The sequence below is a fragment of the Herpailurus yagouaroundi genome, unplaced genomic scaffold (assembly GCF_014898765.1).
Source record: "Herpailurus yagouaroundi ecotype Mexico unplaced genomic scaffold, PumYag 29, whole genome shotgun sequence".
Classification (NCBI taxonomy): Eukaryota; Metazoa; Chordata; class Mammalia; order Carnivora; family Felidae; genus Herpailurus; species Herpailurus yagouaroundi.
In genome coordinates, this window is record NW_024412377.1 from 76,169,087 (window position 1) to 76,189,534 (window position 20,448).

General features: G+C 37.3%; 1 protein-coding gene across 19 annotated transcripts in view; it reads right to left on the reverse strand.

Moving 5' to 3' along the window:
- The window catches only part of PAM (peptidylglycine alpha-amidating monooxygenase), a 288,055-nt gene that overhangs the window by 216,539 nt on the left and 51,068 nt on the right, over positions 1 to 20,448 (reverse strand). Inside the window, exon 1 of one of the 19 annotated variants that reach the window (XM_040447498.1) lies at positions 17,670 to 17,693. The exons of the other annotated variants lie outside the window; for them this stretch is intronic. The gene's annotated coding sequence lies outside the window, so the exon portion shown is untranslated. Of the gene's footprint in view, positions 1 to 17,669; positions 17,694 to 20,448 lie in introns of those variants that run through there. 19 annotated transcript variants of the gene reach the window in all.

A 20,448-nucleotide genomic window follows, 5' to 3' on the forward strand; every position in this document is an offset into this window, starting at 1 on the left:
TTTTCTACATAAACTAAAATGCATTTTACATAACTAAAATTAAAACTCTTTTCTTGGGGCGCCTGGGTGGCACAGTCGGTTAAGCGTCCGACTTCAGCCAGGTCACGATCTCGCGGTCCGTGAGTTCGAGCCCCGCGTCAGGCTCTGGGCTGATGGCTCGGAGCCTGGAGCCTGTTTCCGATTCTGTGTCTCCCTCTCTCTCTGCCCCTCCCCCGTTCATGCTCTGTCTCTCTCTGTCCCAAAAATAAATAAACGTTGAAAAAAAAATTAAAAAAAAAAAACAACTCTTTTCTTCTTTCCCACCCCTACTCTTTGCCTGGAAACACTGCAAGCTTGAACAGAGGTGATTATATATTCAAACAAAATGAGAAACTAATCCAAAGTTTTATCTTTAAAAGTTTCTGGTAATAGAAGATGATAGATTTCTACACATACATAATTATTTTCTTTCTTTTCTGTATTCTCCCTTCCACAACTCATCATATTTTTCCGTCCAACTGGGAAGTGATTACCTTTACCAATTTAATCTTCAAATGCTTGTCAAAGTCCCCAGTCACTTGCCCTTTACTGTAAGAGGGTTTCCACAGGAACCATGAACAATGAGTGTATTCCACGTTCTTCAGAATGATTTTCAATCCAACTCCTTTATTCTTTGTGCTAACATTCTGTGAGCAACAGTCTCCTTCATTCACTTGCCCCCACAAGTGCGGTAGACCATGTTTTTCATTTGGCACTCAGAACTATGTATCCATTTGGACAGGGAAGGGGGAAGTCAAATCAGTTTTCCATTATTTAATTATATATAGTATTCATGTTATTATGAATGCATGTGCAGTCTTTACAAATCTAGACTATCTGTTTGCACAAGTATCATAGATTCCAAAATACATTTCCAAGAATATGAAATAACTATATTTTTCTTCTTTTTAAAAAATGTCCTTATTTCGGTGCTTCCAATGCCTTAAATGTATGTTTTCTACATAACAATCAACCCCCATTCATTCGGCTGCATCAAAATTGGATGAGCATAAATTTCTATCCATTTCTTACCCTGATATCTAAATAAGCACCATTCATCATAATTTATGTCTAACAGTTATAAATACACAGTTTTTTAAAATTAGCATATTCTTCTAAATGATTTTTGTGTTGGGTTTAGGAGACAGCATACTGAAAAATTTTTATTTGTAACTAGTGCTTGCACTAATAGTTCAAAACACAGGACCCTGATTTAAAATCATCTCTAATAACCTCGCTAAAAACAAAACGCCCCATCAGCTCAATTTGTTTAGAAATTTTAACTTTGTAAGGTATGGTGACTCTATGTTATGCTCTAAATATTTTAAGCAGAGGAAGGAAGTGGTGAATTAAAAAACATATATATTAATTAATGAATATTTCATCAAGTTGCAAACGAACTGTCTTGAAAACCCTTATATATTACACGTAACTTTACATAAGTCATTTGGTGGCTTCAGCAAGAGGAATATACTCTATTCAAACTGGCTCATGTGATGATCAGGAAATTCTGCTGCGACCCCCCTCTCCAAGCTGACTGAAGGCAGATGGTGCTGACATGTTCAGCTGAGGGAAGCGTTGATCACAGACTATCTGCCAATCAAACACTTGGGAAAGAAATGAGCTCCATCTGTGTTTTAATTACTACAGCAAAACCATCCAGTGTAACTGCCAGAGCCGCACATTTTCATAGAGTACAAGAGACATAACACGTAATTTCTTTCAAAAACTAAAGTAGAAATTGCCATGTACTAGAAAAAAAAAAGAGCACTGTCAATTAAGAACAAAATCTAGTGACAGTGTGAATATCTTCTCAAAAATATTTCTATTTTACCTCAGCTTTATGTTATACTCTTTTTCTAAGGCAATTCTAATGTGCATCAGAGAATTATATACACAAATGAGGTAATCATTGAAAAGTAAAATATGATCCAAATATTCTGGACACCAAAGGGTAATCCTACTAAAATTCAATAAAATGAGAAAATCTCATTTATTTTAATACACAAATTTATATTATTGTGTTTTTATAATTACATAGTATATATTATACTTGTTAATATATCTTTAGATTATTATAAAAATTCATGTCAGTAAGAGAAATACCAGAGCTTTCAAAACGTTTCTGGTAAGTGACAGACACCCTGTTCATTTTCTCCCAAATGATATTAGGCTGTTTGGTTATCGTGCTATTATTCTCATAAATGAGTTCATTCTGGGACTCACCTTATTTCATCACCATGTGGACAGGAAGTGTCGAAGTACAGACAGTACTTGGACTTTGCACTTCCACCCTGGATGTGTTCAGGGGCTCCCCATGACTGGGATGGGCAAGCAAGCAAGAAGAGTATAGGGAGGGATTAAAGGGAAAGAGGTCTCTTTTGCCTTAACATTTTGTAATCTCCCAACTCAGTCTTCCCTGCCACCTCTCACTAGCACCAAATATTTAGCATCAAGGATTACAGAGTAACTTCAGGGATTCACAGCGACCTCAAAGTTTTAGTTACGTTTTGAAGTTTGAGAAACTATAGGAACATACACAAGTAATGACAGTAAAAGGATTTCTAAACTCTAAATGTGCATTATGACAAAATAATTTCATTCATCCAATAAGCATTTATCAAGTGCTTATTATATGCTGGGTTGGAGTAAAGATGAATAAAGATGGCCCCTGCCCTAAAGAATCTCAGAGTCTAGCTAAGTGGCCAACACCGTAAGTACCTGAAGACAAAACAAAAACATGTAATGAGACGTATAAATAAAGTACATGCATGGTGGCAGAGAGGAGGGAAAGAGTAATCTTGTTGGGATTCAGGGGGACTTTCAGAAGGATAAATGCTTTCACTGAGACAAATAAGGCAGAAGTGGGGGAAGACATATCAGATGGGGGGACAGCATGCAGAAAGGCAGGGACACCTGACAGTTCATAATGTTCCCTCCTGCCCACTTATCTCTTGGGAATGGTGATCTACAGGTCAAATGCAACCAAGAGATTATTTGGCATAGGATCCAAAAGGGACCCATTACAATTAGCCATTTGAAAATTATTGGTGACTTTTTACAAAATAGTCTTAGGTTTGAAGCAGGTTTCAAAATACATGAAAAATGAAGTGGGTAGCAGTTTAGCAGGAAGAGGAGTAGGGGAAGGTGAAGAGGAAAGGGGAGAGAGAGAGGAAGAGGGGTGAGTATTTAAGAGGAGACAGGGTGGAAAGAAGATTTCAGAACTAAGCAGGCTGAAATCGGACAGAAATGGCTGCTCTTAGTGGGACTGTATAAAGTTTGGTTTGTTTTTATAACTAATTGAAGAATTATGTTTCTTCAAAATTATTCATTGAATTATTCTTGATCAAGTAAAAAACTATTTCCTTTTACATTAAATAACCAAAATTGTTATACAATCATATGTAACTTTTGCTAATCCAGTTTATTTTTTCTTATCCAAATTATCACCCACCCTTAAGATACCTACCTTCTCATATTTTTTCCCAGTTTTATCCCCAGAACAAGTAATGACAAGACAGTTAATATATGCTACCTTTTCACAGCATTGGTAAAGAAATGGTCTTGCCTTGAGCCAATTTTCATATTTGCTATGGAATTCAGATATCAATTCACTATCAGAGCCCCTTGACACAGATAATTCAGAACTGAGTATACTAAGAGAAACACTTTCAAAATGTTCTAAAAACACAAAACTTTTAGAAATATATCAAAGATCACCATTATCACCCTAAAATCACCACCATTTTATAATTATCAGAACCTTGATCCTCAATCAAATGCTACCTCATCTACATATAAAAGGTAACTAGGTTACCAATCCAACACCAAACAATGAGATGTTTTAATAACTAGATGTTTTTATTTCCTTTTTTTTTTTAACTTTAAATTCTTAGAAGACTAGAAACCACATCACCCAACTCCTTTTCCCTGCTCCAAAAAATCATGATTATTTTGTAAGGAAATATGTTCTCCATATAACAAAGTATTTATTAGGCCAACTTACTAAATGTGGAGTAGCACAAAATACATTATACTCTTTGTTATACTGCCACATCAAAGGTTTTTTTTTTTTCTCCTCCATACAAGAAAATGTATATGACTTGCTAGATTTATTTTTTTTTATTTTTTTATTTTAAATTATTTTATTATTTTTTTTTAACATTTATTTATTTTTGAGACAGAGAGAGACAGAGCATGAGCAGGGGAGGGTCAGAGAGAGAGGGAAACACAGAATCCGAAACAGGCTCCAGGCTCTGAGCTGTCAGCCCAGAGCCCGATGCGGGGCTTGAACTCACGGACCACGAGATCATGACCTGAGCCGAAGTCGTACGCCCAACCGACTGAGCCACCCAGGCGCCCCTGACTTGCTAGATTTATAACTGCAGCCTGTCATCCAATTACATAAAACGGCGAGAAGGCAGCTATAATCCATTACAGCAATGGGTATAAGGTTCAGGAAATAATAGATTCCTTATGTATGACAAAGGTGAAAATTTTAAATTAAGAGTAAAAAAGAGGAATATTAGGAAGTGACAGGTGAGTGAAAGGAAATTCTTCGATATTCATAACCTTGGAGCCTAAAAAAAATCACTCCAGGCTACCAAAAACCAACTGAACTATTTTATGCATCATTGCAAACAACCAGGAAATATTACACAATGTTTTATAATCTTCTATCTAGATACTCTATCTTGCCAGTTGTTCAGATCAAAAACCGTTGGAGTCATCCCCAGTTCTGTTTCGTTCATACCCAATCCTTTCTCTCCACTCCATCTTCAAAGTAAATTCCGAATATCTCTCCACTGCTCTCTGGTCCCTAGCTCCTTTCACCAAGGTTACCACAGTTCCTCCCAACTGATCATTTCCTTTCCTTGGCCGGGGTGAGCTTTAAGAAAGGCAAGTTGGAGCAAGTCACTCCCATGTTCAAAACTCCCACTGGCCTCTGCTCTTGCTGGGACTAAGAGGGTCCTGCACCATCTTGTCCCCATTACCTATCTGACCTCATCCCCAGCTACTCACCCTCATTCACCCCATTCCAGACACAGTGACTTCCTTGCTGTTGTTCAAACACATCTGCACACACCCAAGGCCTAGGCCCTTGCTCTTCCCTGTGGCTGAAACACTCTTTACCCAGGCCCCTCGATACCTTGTTTTTTCATCTGTCACCTCCAAAGGTTCAACCATGACCCTCAGTGAGTCATTCTCGGACCACTCAAAATAGAATTGCAAACCCAACCACAAACACTTCATCACTCCCTACCTCTACTTCCTGCTTTGTTATTTTTCTATCGGTGCTAACCATACTCAAACAGTCAATATATTTTAATTATTTGTTTATTGTCAGTTTTACACAACTAGAATACAGACTCCATAAAGGGAGGAATTTTTGTTGGTAGATCAATAGTATTGACACATAGTGGATTTGCAAAAAATATCTGTTGAATGAATCAAATCAGTTCCAGAAACAGATGGTTGCTAATGATACATAAATCTCTTCATTTCTTGTACAGTGGTTAAAAGTTTAGCCTGGTGGAAGTTTTATGAGCTTTCACTGCAACTTATGTTTTAGGTGGAAGACCATCTAACAAGCTACCTCTGAAGTAGAGTCATAACTGCAAAAAAAGACATGTCACCAAAAAATCAAAAATAAGAGATAAACCCATTGGTGAGGTCAATAATTTGAATCTATCCTTAAATACCCAGAAGAAATTAATGAGATTATCTATGATGCCCACAAACACTGGCATAGCATGTAAAACAACTTTACTTAAAGCTCCTTGATTATACTACAGAAACATTTTCAATGAGCAAGGACACGCAAACTTCAGTTCTTAAAGACTATATGAAGTCAGAAAATGTAATTTCACAAAGTAATTCACAATGCATTCTGTGACTTTCTTTGCAAACATGACTAAAATAATTCAGTTTCAGTCCTAATGACTGCTCCAAACATGCCAATCCCAACACTACTAATTAGCAGCAAGCAAACACTCTACACTAGACATTATCTCTTTCACCAATACTCCAGGTTGTTGTTAGGCCCAGACTGATTTGGGAATAATTAATGTTTCTGCAATATGCAAATCTAAAGCAGAGTTCACTATATTTCCATTGGCAAATACTAATAAAAGCAGGGTCATCCTTCTACTACCTTTCCCAGAACATCTTCATAGCATGAATTTAAGAGGCAGCAAGCTCCCAAGTTTGGTCAAATGTGCTCTCATCACTGAAGAAACTTGAAATGCACATGAAAACATTGCATGAATTCATATCTCTTTAAGCTTAAGATTTCCCTAGCCTGAAATCACTTATTTCCTTCAAAACTTGACTCCTTCAGGATTCCCCATTTCTTCTTACCTTCCCATCAAGGCTGCCATTGGGGATTAGAGAACAGTCATCTTTATCTTTTTATTCCTCCCTTATCACATACAATTGGTTGTCAAAACCTGTAGGTTCCTGTAGCAAGTCCTTAGTTTTCAACTGCATGACCTTATTATCCATTCAATTGGTCTTCTTGTCTCTGGTCTCTCTGTGATATAATCAATTATTCTTTTATGCACTGTTTCATCAACTGTCTCTCTGTCCATCTATCTATTCTCTTACCTACAGGATTAAAGTAAGTGTCAGTCTATTGTGCTTCTACTTAAAGAATTTGAATGGCTCCTAATAGTCCACTGAGTTAAATGTAGATCCCTCCACCTAGGATTTAAGGTCCTCTCTAACAATGCCCCACCATGATTACCCAATCTTACCTCCTTTTAGTTCATTTCAGTAAAGAAAGCAGCAGTTGTCTTATCTCACAAAACACCTATAATCTTTCACTTCAAGTCCTTAGAGCACCTGTAGTGCTAATAAGTTCATTTACTCATCCAATTGACAAATGTTATTTATCCCCTAATATATGCTAAACATTGTTTTCAGAGCTCAAGAGATAGCAGTGAATAAAACAAAGGTTCTTGCCCTCATGGAATTTATGTTCTGGTGGGGAAAGACAGAAAATCAACTCAATCGATAAGAAAAATATGTTAGATGATAAGCACTAAGAAAAAAAAACTCAAGAAAGGGAATTAGGGATTATTGGGTACAGTTGGGCGGGACAGGCTGATAATTTTAAATAGGGTGTTAATGGAAGATTTCACAAAGAAGCAAATACCTGAAGGAGGTGAAGGTACAGCCCGGCAGATAACTGGAGGAAGAGCACTCCAGGTGCAGTAGGAGAAAATGTAAAGACCTCAGGTGGGCAACAAGTTTGGCTCACCACAGGGAGAGTGTAGAAATACAGTCCAAGGGGTAGATGGAGACCAGCTTTTTTAGGACTTAACCTCTACCCTGAATACAAGAAGCCACTCGAAGGTTTTGAGAAGAGGAGAGGCATGATCTGACATGTTTTAAAACAATGACCTCGGCCAATATATTGAAATTAGACTGTAAAAGTCAGGAGACAAGTTAAATGCCTGTTGCAAGAATCTAAGCAAGAGTTAATGATGACAGCTTGGATCTGAGTGGCAGTAGCAAATGTGGGGAAAGTGGTCAGCTTCTAGGTAGCATTCACAGGATAAGTAGTAGAAAAGGAAGAGAGGAGAAAAGAATGACTCCAAGGTTTTTGACCCGAGCTACTAAAACAGCACTGTCCAACAGAAGAAATATACTGTAAGCCACACATGTTAACTTTTAATTTTCTTTTTTTTTTTTAAGTGTTTAGTGATTTATTTTGAGAGAGAGCCTATGAGTGAAGGAGAGGCAGAGGGAGAGAGAGAGAGATAATCCCAAGTAGGCTCCATGATCAGCACAGAGCCTGACGCAGGGCTCGACCCCATGCACAAACTTGGGATCATGACCTGAGCCAAAATCAAGAGTTGGTGGCTTAACTGACTGAGCCACCAGGCGCCCCACTTTTAATTTTCTTATAGTCACATTTTAATAAGTAAAGGACAAAGATGAAATCAATTTTTAAAGTATATCTTATTTAGCCCAATAAAACAAAATACTATTTCAATAAGTGATCAATATAAAAATTATTAATAAGATATTGTATTTTTCAAATTCTGTGAATTTTGGTGTGTATTTTACATTTACAGCACATTTAGTTCAGTCTAGTCACATTTAAGTGTTCAAAAACCACATATGGTTAGTGGCTACCATATTGGAATCTTGCAGAACTAAAATGATTAAGTGGCTTTTTCTTTCCTTTTGTAACATGGATACTAGATGTAATGGGGATGCTAGTTATACTTTAAATTATAATAGCAAGTCATGGGAGGCAATCCAATATTCACTCATAAGAGTCATTAATAAATTATGGTACAACCAAATAGCTACTAAAAGCAAGATTCCCAAAGAACATTCAAGAGTATACAAAACATGTTCATAGTAAAGTGGGGCAGGGGGTGGGTAGGGAAGGATCAGAGGAAAAAATGGTATATACAAAACGATCTCATGAATAGCAATGAGAAACACACACACACGTAAGCTTGGAAAGACATATGTCAAAGTGTTAATTAATTAACATTGATCATTTCTGGGATATTTGATAGGGGAAAGACTATAGGAAGAGTATTTGACACAGGGGAATGATCAGAAGTTTTGAATATGTTACATTTAGGATGCCTATTAGACTCCCCAAGTGGAATATGTTATCTAGAGTTAAAGAGGGAGGTTCTGATCACTAATATGAATCTGGAAACTGTCAATGTTAGATAGAATTTAAAGGCAAGAAAATGTAGGAGATCATTAAGAAATTGGGTTTCAACAGAAAAGAAACCAGGACCAAGGACTGCACCCTAGGATATCCAACATTTAGAGTAAGGAGGACTATAAAGAGTCCTAAGTTCTAAGGAGGTGAAGGACCAGCCAACAAGACTGGGAAGGACAGCAAGTTAGGTTGAAAGAAAACAAAAAGAATGTGGTAGTTGTAGAAGTAGAAAATGAAAATGACCACCTTTTCAAAAGATACTTCAAGTAACATACAAGGAGAACTGAGAACTGACCAAGGTATTGACTTGAAAGTGAGTCACGGTCCTGACATGAGCAGGTTTGGTGGAGAAGTGGGCTCCAAAAGAAGTGGGTTCAAGACAGACCAGGAGGAAATGAACTGCAGAAAAATTCAACAACCACACTTGAGCATTCTGCTGTGTAGGAGGGCAAAGAAAGACCGTGTATGAGGGTAGAATCATAGCCTTATGTTCTCAGGTTCTCTCTCCCACTCTGATGTAAGTTTCTTAAAACAGGGATTGTCTGAGCCCAGTATTAACTTTTGCAGCAACGAATTAAAAATACGTGCCTAGCAACAATATAGTAATTTTACACAGGCTGGCATACTGAATGCTGAGGTAAATCAATGGATTAACATGAAAGTTAATTCATGATTCAAATCATCGATTGGTGAAAACTTCAACTCAGGGTAAACACCTCTGAAAAGTAACTGCAATCTGATAATTACTGGGTGTCATGAAGCCTAAGTAAAAATTCCTCAGTGAACACTTTCATCAAGGATGCTTTTTCTTTTTGCCAAATTTCGCATTTAAAAACTACTAACCACTACATTTCTTTGACATTACTGCAAAGATGAAAAAAATCCCAAACACTGAAACTTTAGGCAGATAACCAGTGAGTTATCTGCTATGACACAAAAAGACCATAGACTGTAAACCAAATCAATACAGGAGATTGTTACAGTGAAAAATACAATGACAAGAAAAATCAATTCTTCTTCAAACTTCCAACATTTTACTACGTCTGGGCAAATTTCAGGCTATTGTTTCTGCACAATCAGTCTTTCAACAATGGTTCGATTTTACCGGAGAGTCCTCAGAGTTAACATATTAGGAGGCAACTCTAGATAACTATTATCAAGCCTAATATATGTTGCTTCTTGGCATAAAAAAAAAAAAAAATCTTGGGCTCTTTAAGTTTCATTTAGACAACACACATTGTTTCTAAATAGTAAGTAAAGAATTCACTTTCCAAGTTTAGCACCCAAGATTGAGAAATGATGGCCAGAGAATGGGCAGGGTAACAGAATAGTTGAGGTGATCTCTAAGAAATGTAAGGTTTTGAGGTTTTTGCACTTGGGTGTTAGCCATTTGAAAAGGATACACTGGTAACTTAGTGCAGAAGTTTCAATGTGCAAATATTGCAATCCATTTTACTCACCATAAAACGCCTTATGAAACAGTCAAAATAATTCTGCTGGTGCTGCTTCTTTACCTCATCCTATCAACTTAACAAGACTCCAGTGTCTCAACACAATCAGTGCTCTCAGTTCCTTTTCCTCATTTACAAAATCGACCTTCAATTTCTTTTCTCTAGAACCAATCAGGCCTCTTCCTTCTGCCCTATCTCTCCTTTAATTTTACCTGCCTTCCACCCACAGAAGAGACTGATAACTATACAATCAAGGCTCTGCAGCGGGAGAAAGGGAGAGGCAGAGGCCTCCACGTGTAGCATGATGCTTTACACTCAATAGGGATCCCATACACAGGAAGTGGGCTGCTTGCATTAAATATTATAGGGAGCCTAAAGGAAGAGGCAAACAAGAGTAAAGAGAAGGACTGACATAGGAAGCATTCATTGTGAAGTAACCCCATGTATGTCAGCATGTGTATGTTACATGTGTGGGTAATAAGGAAGAGAAAGACATTCTACAACAGAAAAAACACAAAGAAAGTATGTGAGTTTTAAGTCAGGCAAGTGGGTGGCTCAGTTGGTTAAGCGTCCGACTTCAGCTTGGGTCATGATCTCGTGGCTTGTGCGTTCGAGCCCCACATTGGGCTCTGTGCTGACAGCTCAGAGCCTAGAGCCTGCTTCTGATTCTGTCTCCCTATCTGTCTGCTCCTCCCCTGTTCACTCTCTCTCTCAAAACTTAAGAAACATCAAAAAAATTTTTTTTAAGTCAGGCAAGTGGGACCAAGAAAGGTGGGAGGATAAAACGCTTAACAGCATAACAATAAGTCTGCCACCAAGTAAATACATCAACTCATTTACCGTTTTTTTTTTTAACGTTTTATTTATTTTTGAGACAGGGAGAGACAGAGCATGAACAGGGAGGGTCAGAGAGAGGGAGACACAGAATCTGAAACAGGCTCCCGGCTCTGAGCTGTCAGCACAGAGCGTGATGAGGGGCTCGAACTCACGGACCGCGAGATCGTGACCTGATCCAAAGTCGGCCGCTTAACCGACTGAGCCACCCAGGCGCCCCTCGTTTACCGTTTTTAAAAACATTACTTTTCAGTAGAATGTAAATAAAATGACTTTATCAAATTCCAACTGGAACTTGCCACTTGGTAAAAATAACCATGAAAATAAGACAATATGGGTTATTAAGTGATAAGAAAGTTACTGTCCATATGTAGTTCCTCTTTCAGCGGAAACTCCTTGAAATACAAGGTCACATCGTCCTTTGATTAATTCTGCATTGTGTTTAGTGCACCACCATGCACGTGACAGCATTCAATAGTAATCACTGAGATTGCACTTTGATTGAAGAGGACAAGACTGACCTTTGCCAACAAAGGAAAACAATGCCACCTGACTCCTGTCATACTCTAATACTCCAATTGGTAAGTTACATTATTTGTCACTTTCTCTCCTAAGACTCTAGGGAAAACTTTAAACTTAACTTGTGGTATGTATTTGGTAACAGAAGGTTTCAATTTAGCTAAATCATTGGTGAGCTCATTCCCTTACTTAGGAATATTGAAGGCCGCATGATGGTCTGCAATTGCCTCCCCTCTCCAACACCCTTGTAATGGGAAGAAAGCACCTGAGAACAGCTCTATTTTCTAGCATGACTGTGGCTAAATCCCAGGAATCAACCTACTAACCCCCAACATAGGCTTACTTGTTGTAAAGTCATCTAGGATACAATACGAACCAGGCATGAGACATCGCTTCTCGGCCTTTTGGCTAAGATCAAGTGTAAGAACCAGGCATGAGAAGTGGTGCTGTCTAAGCTTTCCACCCTCTTGGCTGGTCTTGTGCTGCCCTCCTCACCGTAACCCCCTGACAGAAGATGGCAAGCCTCTCTCCCTGTGCCTTTTGTCATTTAAGTATTGCTGCTCTGACTTTGCCCCCCAGCCCCACCACAGATTTTGGAAGCAGAATGGGAACCATTTATTTCCATTAATACTCGCTCCAAAGAAGGAGTTAATGAAAAAAATTGGCCCATGGTTATAGAATCTTGCTTCCATAGTGGAAATTGACAGAAACAGGGGCATTCCACAAATTAAAATAACAGAACTTTCTTCGTAAAAATTTCAATAATTGCTTTCCTTTTTGCAAGGCTCACCTATTTTTTTTTTAATTTTTTTTTTTTTTGAACGCTTTTATTTATTTTTGGGACAGAGAGAGATAGAGCATGAACGGGGGAGGGGCAGAGAGAGCGGGAGACACAGAATCGGAAACAGGCTCCAGGCTCCGAGCCATCAGCCCAGAGCCCGACGCGGGGCTCGAACTCGCGGACCGCGAGATCGTGACCTGGCTGAAGTCGGACGCTTAACCGACTAGCCACCCAGGCGCCCCAAGGCTCAACTATTTTAAGGACGGAAGTCAAATTAAAGCTACAATTAAAGGAAAACAATGGAATGCAAGGTCAGTGAGGAAAGTGAGTAGAGCTTGTGGTGGTTCTCTGATCTACAAAGGCTTTGGAACAAGAAAGATTTAGGATAACTGCCTAGTTCCATCCTTTCTTTGCTGATTGCCTTTACTCCCATTGCCTGAGAAAATCCCCCTAGAAATAAAACCGAGCTGGTTTTCAAAACAGTCTGTGAGAAATCATAACAATCTTTGAAGTTTTGATTTTGAAGTTTCCTTCCACCTTATCCACCACTCACTGACCACATATGATTCAGAACCTCAAAACTCTCATCTCCATTAATTAGTTCCTTTATCTCTGATTTCTCTCAAAGATAAGCTTTTAAGATAATTTTTAACAAAGTTAAAGGATCGGCAAAGCAACTGAGCCAGTTCAAAATGATTTAAAGATTAAATAGTCTCTTCTATCAGAGATGGCAGCTGCTCCATGATTTTTTTTTTTTTAAGGAAACAAAGAGATTTAATCTCTAATGTACTATAGCTGGGGAATTCAGTATTGAGTATTGTGTACACATTTTTTTTAACGTTTAAAAGTGTTTGTGTTTTCTTCATTTATATTAGCATTTAACACATACTACTGATAAAAGTAAACATTGAAGTGAATTTAATATGAGCATGAAGAAACTTTCAACTAAATTTTTAGAGATATTTTCTATAGATGCACAGCTATTTTGTTTATCAAATTGTTTAGCTGATTTTATTTTCAACTTCATTGTCAAATAACACCTTTCTTTTAATAATGATATTTTTATTGAAAAATAAATCCCATGATGGGATGAAATCAGATTATGCTTTTATATAGAATCCTAAGGATGCTGCACCCCTCTAGTACCAAAAGGACCCATAGTTACTTCTTGCAAAGAAATGTGCCTTCCACAAGCTCATGTCTTCTAAGCAAGGGTCGTAAGGTAGTTTCCAGTTTTCCTTAGAAAATGATTTCAAAAATAAAAAGGAATATGAGAAAGAATATAGCTGATTTTCTTCCCATTTCTTTTCCTTCAGAGAACCACAGCAAAAAGTAATTTTAGGCTTTCTGTCCAAAAGTAATATGCTAGAGTTCTCTCTCCTCTGCATCTTTTACCACTGGTGTTTAGCAAAGAAGTTTTAAAAACTACTGTTAGATATAAATGACCTAATGCTTAGTATGGATGGATACATGTGCCATGAATTGGCTCAAATCTATGATAAACACAGGATATGAACAATAAAATAAACTATTTTTGCAGCTGTTGGCCTCAAGTCTAGTGTTATTGATTGTGAGAATATATTGTGCCTTTCCTAGGAAACCAGTTAGGGCATACCTGTCAGATTCATCTGCTGTGTCTTTTGACGCAAATGGCTTAAAGGCAGATCAATGAATGACAGCGTTATTCAAAACTCAGGGTTACCAGGGCTCACCTTTGCGTCTGGCGGCCCCACCATTACCCTTCAGTATCTAAAGAAACCCAAGATGATTCACATACGAGGTAACTAATGGAATTTTTGCATTCCCAAATCAGTTTTGTTTAATTAACTTCATTTGACATGAGCCGTTCACTAAAAATATTAAACTGAGAATTGTGTCACTTTATAAGGCTCAGATCCATACCTCAGAGTTTTAAATGTTTGAATTGGTGAAACACTACTCTCTAATCTGATTTTTCCTCATTAATTATGCAGGGGATGGCTGCACCCACCGAATTAGGTCAAAATTTCATAGTGTCTGTAGGCAATCACCAGTTTAACTTATAGTTGTCAATAAAAATATCCAATGTGTGAATTTAATGTTGATAAAATCAGCCATACATTTTGTAAGCTTTCTGTGGTGGGCAGGATAAAGTCTCGAAAGATGCCTCTTTCCTAATCCCTAGAACTTGTAAAATATGCTGCTTTACAGGACAGAAAGGATTTTGCAGATGTGATTAAGGTTAAGGACCTTAAAATGGAGAGATTATCCTGGGTTATAAAATCAGCCTAATCTAATCACATGAATTCTTTAAAAGTCGAGACTCTGCCCCAATTGCAGAGAACTAGAGAGATGGCTGCATGAGGATTCCTTCAGCATTTGCTAGCTGTAGAGAGGAAGGAAAGTGGCCATGAGCCAAAGAATACAGGCAGTTCGTAGAAGCTGGAAAAGATGGGAAATGGATTCTCGCCTAGAGCCTCCAGAATGGAATGTAGCCTTTCTGATACTTTGACTTTGTAGTCCATTGAGAGCTGTGCCAGACTACTAACCAACAGAGCTATAAAATACCATATTCTTTAAGCCACCATGTTGGCTAAATGTGTTACAGCAACAAATGAAAACTAATAAACTCCCTACTTATTATATTGTTGTAATCCTTCCTTTTGCAGGAGAGAAGTAGGTTGAAAAGTTGACTAGGAAAAAGGGCTCACCTCCAACTAGGGAGAATCCTGCCATGATAATGAAAACCGGCCTATGAGAGTGTGGGCGTCCAGGTTCTAGCCCTGGCTCTGCCATTAAAAGAACAAAAAAACAAAACAAACAATAACAAAACAAAAAAAAAAAAAATTGGGACAAAGCACTTAACCAGTCCCTTACAAGTTGAACCGCTTTCTCTCATTGGAAAAAAGAATGTTTATTTTCAGGTCTATCTTCTCCATACAGCTTCTTCTAACTCTTTTGGATACTAGTTTCATTTAGCTTGTTGTCTTTCTGGTGACAACCAAAGTGATGCTTCTCCTGCCATAGTCCATCGTCTCATGATGGTAAACTCTACAGACCTGCCATTTTCATATTTTGAGCAAGAACAAGTTTGAGTATCTCTAAAACTTAAAACATTCTTATTATGACATAGGAATAAAATGAAAGAATAAAATGAAAACTCTCCTAAGACAATTTTTAAAACCCCCTGCCTAAAACTGCTTGGAATTACTTCTTAACTCAAGGATAAAAGAAACTGTAATAATCTTCACAGTATACTCTCTATAAACTGCCACCCGTATCTGTTAAGTCAGCAGGAAAATATCTTCATGGTTATATTAAGGGCTCAAAATTACAGAAGTATTTTTTAATTACAAAGAGTTAGTTACTCAATAGATTAAATTATATCACCCAAAACATTAATACAACAATGAGCAAAAATTTCATGGAACATAGCTTGGATATAAAAGTTTCCTTTTTAACACAAGCATTTGGAAAGAGGTTTTCAATAAAAGAATTTTTCAAAGTATGAAAACACTTTACACTGACTTAATTTCTTTAGTATTTAACCTACCATGATCTAAGTTATGCAATATATGTAGTAAGGTAATTATGTAATGTAATATTAATGTAATGTAATTTATTAATTACATTACTGTAATGTAAAAATGTAATATATGTAATACATATCTCAATATGTAGTAAATAAGTCATAATATCTCTCTACTTCTCAGGAACTTTTTAAAAAAGATTTTATTTTTAAGTAATCTCTATACCCAATGTAGGGCTCAAATCCACAATCCTGAGATCAAGAGCCACAGCCCTACTGACTAAGCCAGCCAAGTGCCCCAGGAATTTTTTTTGATAGCAATTAACTAGCAAATTTTCAAACACATGAACAGGATTAAGTATTCTAAACATAAAGTAATTAAAAGTCAAAGTAGTTTAGCATGTTTTCAGAATAGAACTCATAAATAAGCATTTATGATATTTAAGACAGAAATTCTTCACGTACAAGTAGTTAAATTTAAATTTTTTGACTTTCACACTCCCTCACAACTCTATTTCTTACAGATTCTCTGTAGAAAGGTGAGTGAAGGGTATCACCAGTCCACTAAGTATCACACAAAAACAAAGGAAGGTATATTCTAGAAGATGCTGAAAATAAAACAAAAATTTTAATCAATGTCTCTCTAGAAATGGACTAAACCATTTAAACCATTGACCCACATCTCAAAAGAGCCACCTGTTTACTTCCACACACAATGAAGGTTCAGTTACATTAAAATTGGGGGAGAAGGGCTCTCTACTCCATCCACTCTACTCTTTTTCTTTCTTTCTCTTGCAAAGCTATCCACTAATTAATTAGAAACTGCCTTCACCTACCAACTTCATTTATACACAGTAGCATGGTCTGCATAGACATACTCAACCAGTCCTGTGGAAATCAAGAAGAGGAAATAAATGCAAGACTAATCTTGTCATATGGACAGAACTCTCATAATGCATCGAGACTCAGAAGCAGGCTGGGAGGAAGAAACCTGCCTTGTGTGTCATCATTTATTGTCTATCGAAGAGGCATACCATAGTAGAAAAATTGAAACACAAAACTAACTTTTCAAGGGAAATGTTTGTTCATGGCTCTCCTAGGAGAATGTTGTAAGTGGTTCTAAAGTATTCTTGTCATAGAGCTGAACTCAGCTGGCTTATCATTAAGAAGCATGAATATGCATTAAAGGAAAACTTTTATAAAGCCCTAATTTCATTTAACATGACAATAGGAGCATTGTTTTTACTATCAAATGTGAGTTATTTAGAAAAGCATTAAAAGCATAAAATAAGTATGAAATGGTAGTTATTAATATACTTGAAGCTTCATACATCTTCCTGTAACTGAATCTTTGTTGCTATAATGGAAGTTTTAATTTCTCTAACAATGCAAATTCTCAATGCAACCTGGCCCTTCTTTTCTAGTATCTGCCCATGTCATCTTGACCTTTAAAATGTTAATATTTAAACTGGATAAAATGTACAAACTACCAATAAAAATATATAATTTACAGACTTAAAAACAGTGACGCTTGTCAAAATATTTTAGGGAATTTATGTATTTCAAATAATTTGTAATCAAAAGCTCTACTGTGTTTGCTAATGCTGCTTACCAGGGAGAGTAGCAAGCATTACATTGTGCATTCAGTTATTTTTATAAGCCTATCTCACATGCGTACACACACACACAAACACACACTTTGAGTACAAACTGTAAGTCTATTCCAGGTAATTGGATGAAATGCTCCCATATACTATGATTTCAGTTATTAGTATATCTTAGAAAGAAGAAACCATTCACATACCTAAAACAGAATAATAGAGGCATTTAGTAATTCTCTGATATGCAAAACAAGGCACTCACCTTCCATTTCTAGGGACATCTGAAAGTGCGCTGGAAACCGAGCAACGGGAGAGGGGCTTTATTGCGGGGTGAATCATCCCCACGTAAAAGCTCTGAACAACCCCTGTATGCATACTGACATCATCAGGAGAGACTTGGAGGCAGAGGATACTATGGTAACCAAGCAATGTGCTGGGAGACAGAAGCCTTTAATTGCTTTAACAACTTCCTGGGGCTCAAGCTACCAGGCTCAGATTTGCTAAGTGGGAAGTGAAGATTGTCACAGAAGCGGCAAATGTGACACAGAGCAAGGGGACTCAGTGAATTTTGAATCTATTCATTGAGACACGACTTTTTAATGACAAATGTCATTACATGATTCCACTAGCAATATTCATCTTACAGCTGAAGCTCTGACAAAGTCACAGGTCAATAAATAATGCTCCCAGGTAGCAACAGTGTAAGTATTCATAGATGGTTTTCTCACTTAACGAGCATTAATATTATTGCATTACAAACATCCTTTTCCTTGAGGATGAATACTTGATTCCATTTGAAAAGAAAGCTCACTTCTGTGCCTTCGGAGGTCAATGTGCTGATAACAATGAAAACTGATTCTATTTACTTCTCCAGGAGGCAGCAGCTGCCCATTCCATTTATCTCCAAGCTCCAGGAAAGCCTTGCCAATACATCACTTATCCAGGAAACACCTCCAGTGAAATGCCTAATTATGACACCCAGATAAAATCAGAAGAAATCTGCTGTCTTACTGCCACATAGTCTTTTTGATTAAGTCTCTTCTATCACACACATAATTACTTCTACTTGTAACATTCCCTAAAACTACACATAATTTAAATCTCCCTTTGAACTATTTGTCCTCCTCCACATCTGTCACCCATGTTCGTGGGAATACAATCCCTTTAAAAAATACCAGGTTTAAAGTAATTGCTTAAAATAACAACACTTCAACATCAGACTGAATCTGTAATGATATACCATGCTTATTCGATCAGATGTGATGCTTTAATAAGTATACAATTTATCATCTGTGGTATAAAAACTATTGTTTTCTTCTCCATGAAGATTGGATTGACATGTTTTTTAAACAATACCCCGGTCTAATTTTTCTACTGCAGATACTGTAATCGTAACGCAAGTAACTTGGCAGATCATCTTTAAGATATTCATAATGCAATAAAAAATGAAGGTTGTCATTCTGTACAGTATACTTAGATCTAAGCTACTTCAAAGAAACTATTATTATCTCTATTTCAATCTAGATGAGGTGCGGCCTGCCTTTTAATGTTTCCCTTGTGAGTAAACAGTGTACAAATGCATAGCGATAATACTGCTTAAAAAAATAGTAAAATAGGGGCGCCTGGGTGGCGCAGTTGGTTAAGCGTCCGACTTCAGCCAGGTCACGATCTCGCGGTCCGTGAGTTCGAGCCCCGCATCGGGCTCTGGGCTGATGGCTCGGAGCCTGGAGCCTGTTTCCGATTCTGTGTCTCCCTCTCTCTCTGCCCCTCCCCCGTTCATGCTCTGTCTCTCTCTGTCCCAAAAATAAATAAATGTTGAAAAAAAAAATTAAAAAAAAAAAAATAGTAAAATAGAATACAACAGCACCGATTTACAACCTGGAATAATGTAGAGAATTTATACTCATTGACAAGTTGGACTTTTCACTGCTTGTAGAGGTTAGGGAGAATTGTGAAAGTAGAATAGTCAGCTGTCACAAAAAAACACGAAATTCAGGGTTCCTTAACTTTGGTAAGATGAAAAAGCCTTCCAACAAAATGGAATTACTCCCTTCATTTTACTTGTTCTTCCTGAGATCCTCAGTTTGAGAAGCAAAATATGCATACTTTATCATGATATAAATGAAAATGTAAATACATATGCAAAGTGTACCATGATATAAGTGACAATAGTTATATATACACACACACACACACAAACACACACACACACACATATATTATATATGTGATTCATGTTTTAAAATAAATGTATTTGCTTACCTGAATATGCATTGGAAAATGTCTAGAAGTTGCATATCCAATTACAGACTGAGAGTATGCTCCAATTTTTACTTTATATAATAGTTTTATACTTTTAAGTGTTTTTCTTACCCATGGATATGAATTACAACTGTAATTCAAAAAATGGAAAATGTGTTTGAACCTGTTATTCTATTCTACTTGCTCTCAGAGAAGACCAATGACAGCTTTAGTGGACTATATCCTAATACACCAGCCAGACAATTTTAAGGTTGCTTTAAACAGTTCTCAGAAGGAAGATGATCCACCTGTCTAAACAGAATTGGATGGGAAAAGCAAATAAAGGCTATCTGGACAACACACACACAAAAGGGAGAAGGTGAATGGACTTTTGTAGAAAACTGACAGTCAAAAAGGAATAGTCCAACAATAAAACTAGTTTGTTACATTTTTTTCTTTTTTTTTTCTTTTTTTTTTTTTTAATTTTTTTTTTCAACATTTATTTATTTTTGGGACAGAGAGAGACAGAGCATGAACGGGGGAGGGGCAGAATGAGAGGGAGACACAGAATTGGAAACAGGCTCCAGGCTCTGAGCCATCAGCCCAGAGCCTGACGTGGGGCTCGAACTCACGGAGCGCGAGATCGTGACCTGGCTGAAGTCGGACGCTTAACCGACTGTGCCACCCAGGCGCCCCTGTTACATTTTTTTAAAAGGTACAGCTTAAAAAACAGTATATCCAAAAATAAGGCCAAAGCAAGAGATTTCCGACCAAAGGGCTGAACGCAACATGTAAGACCA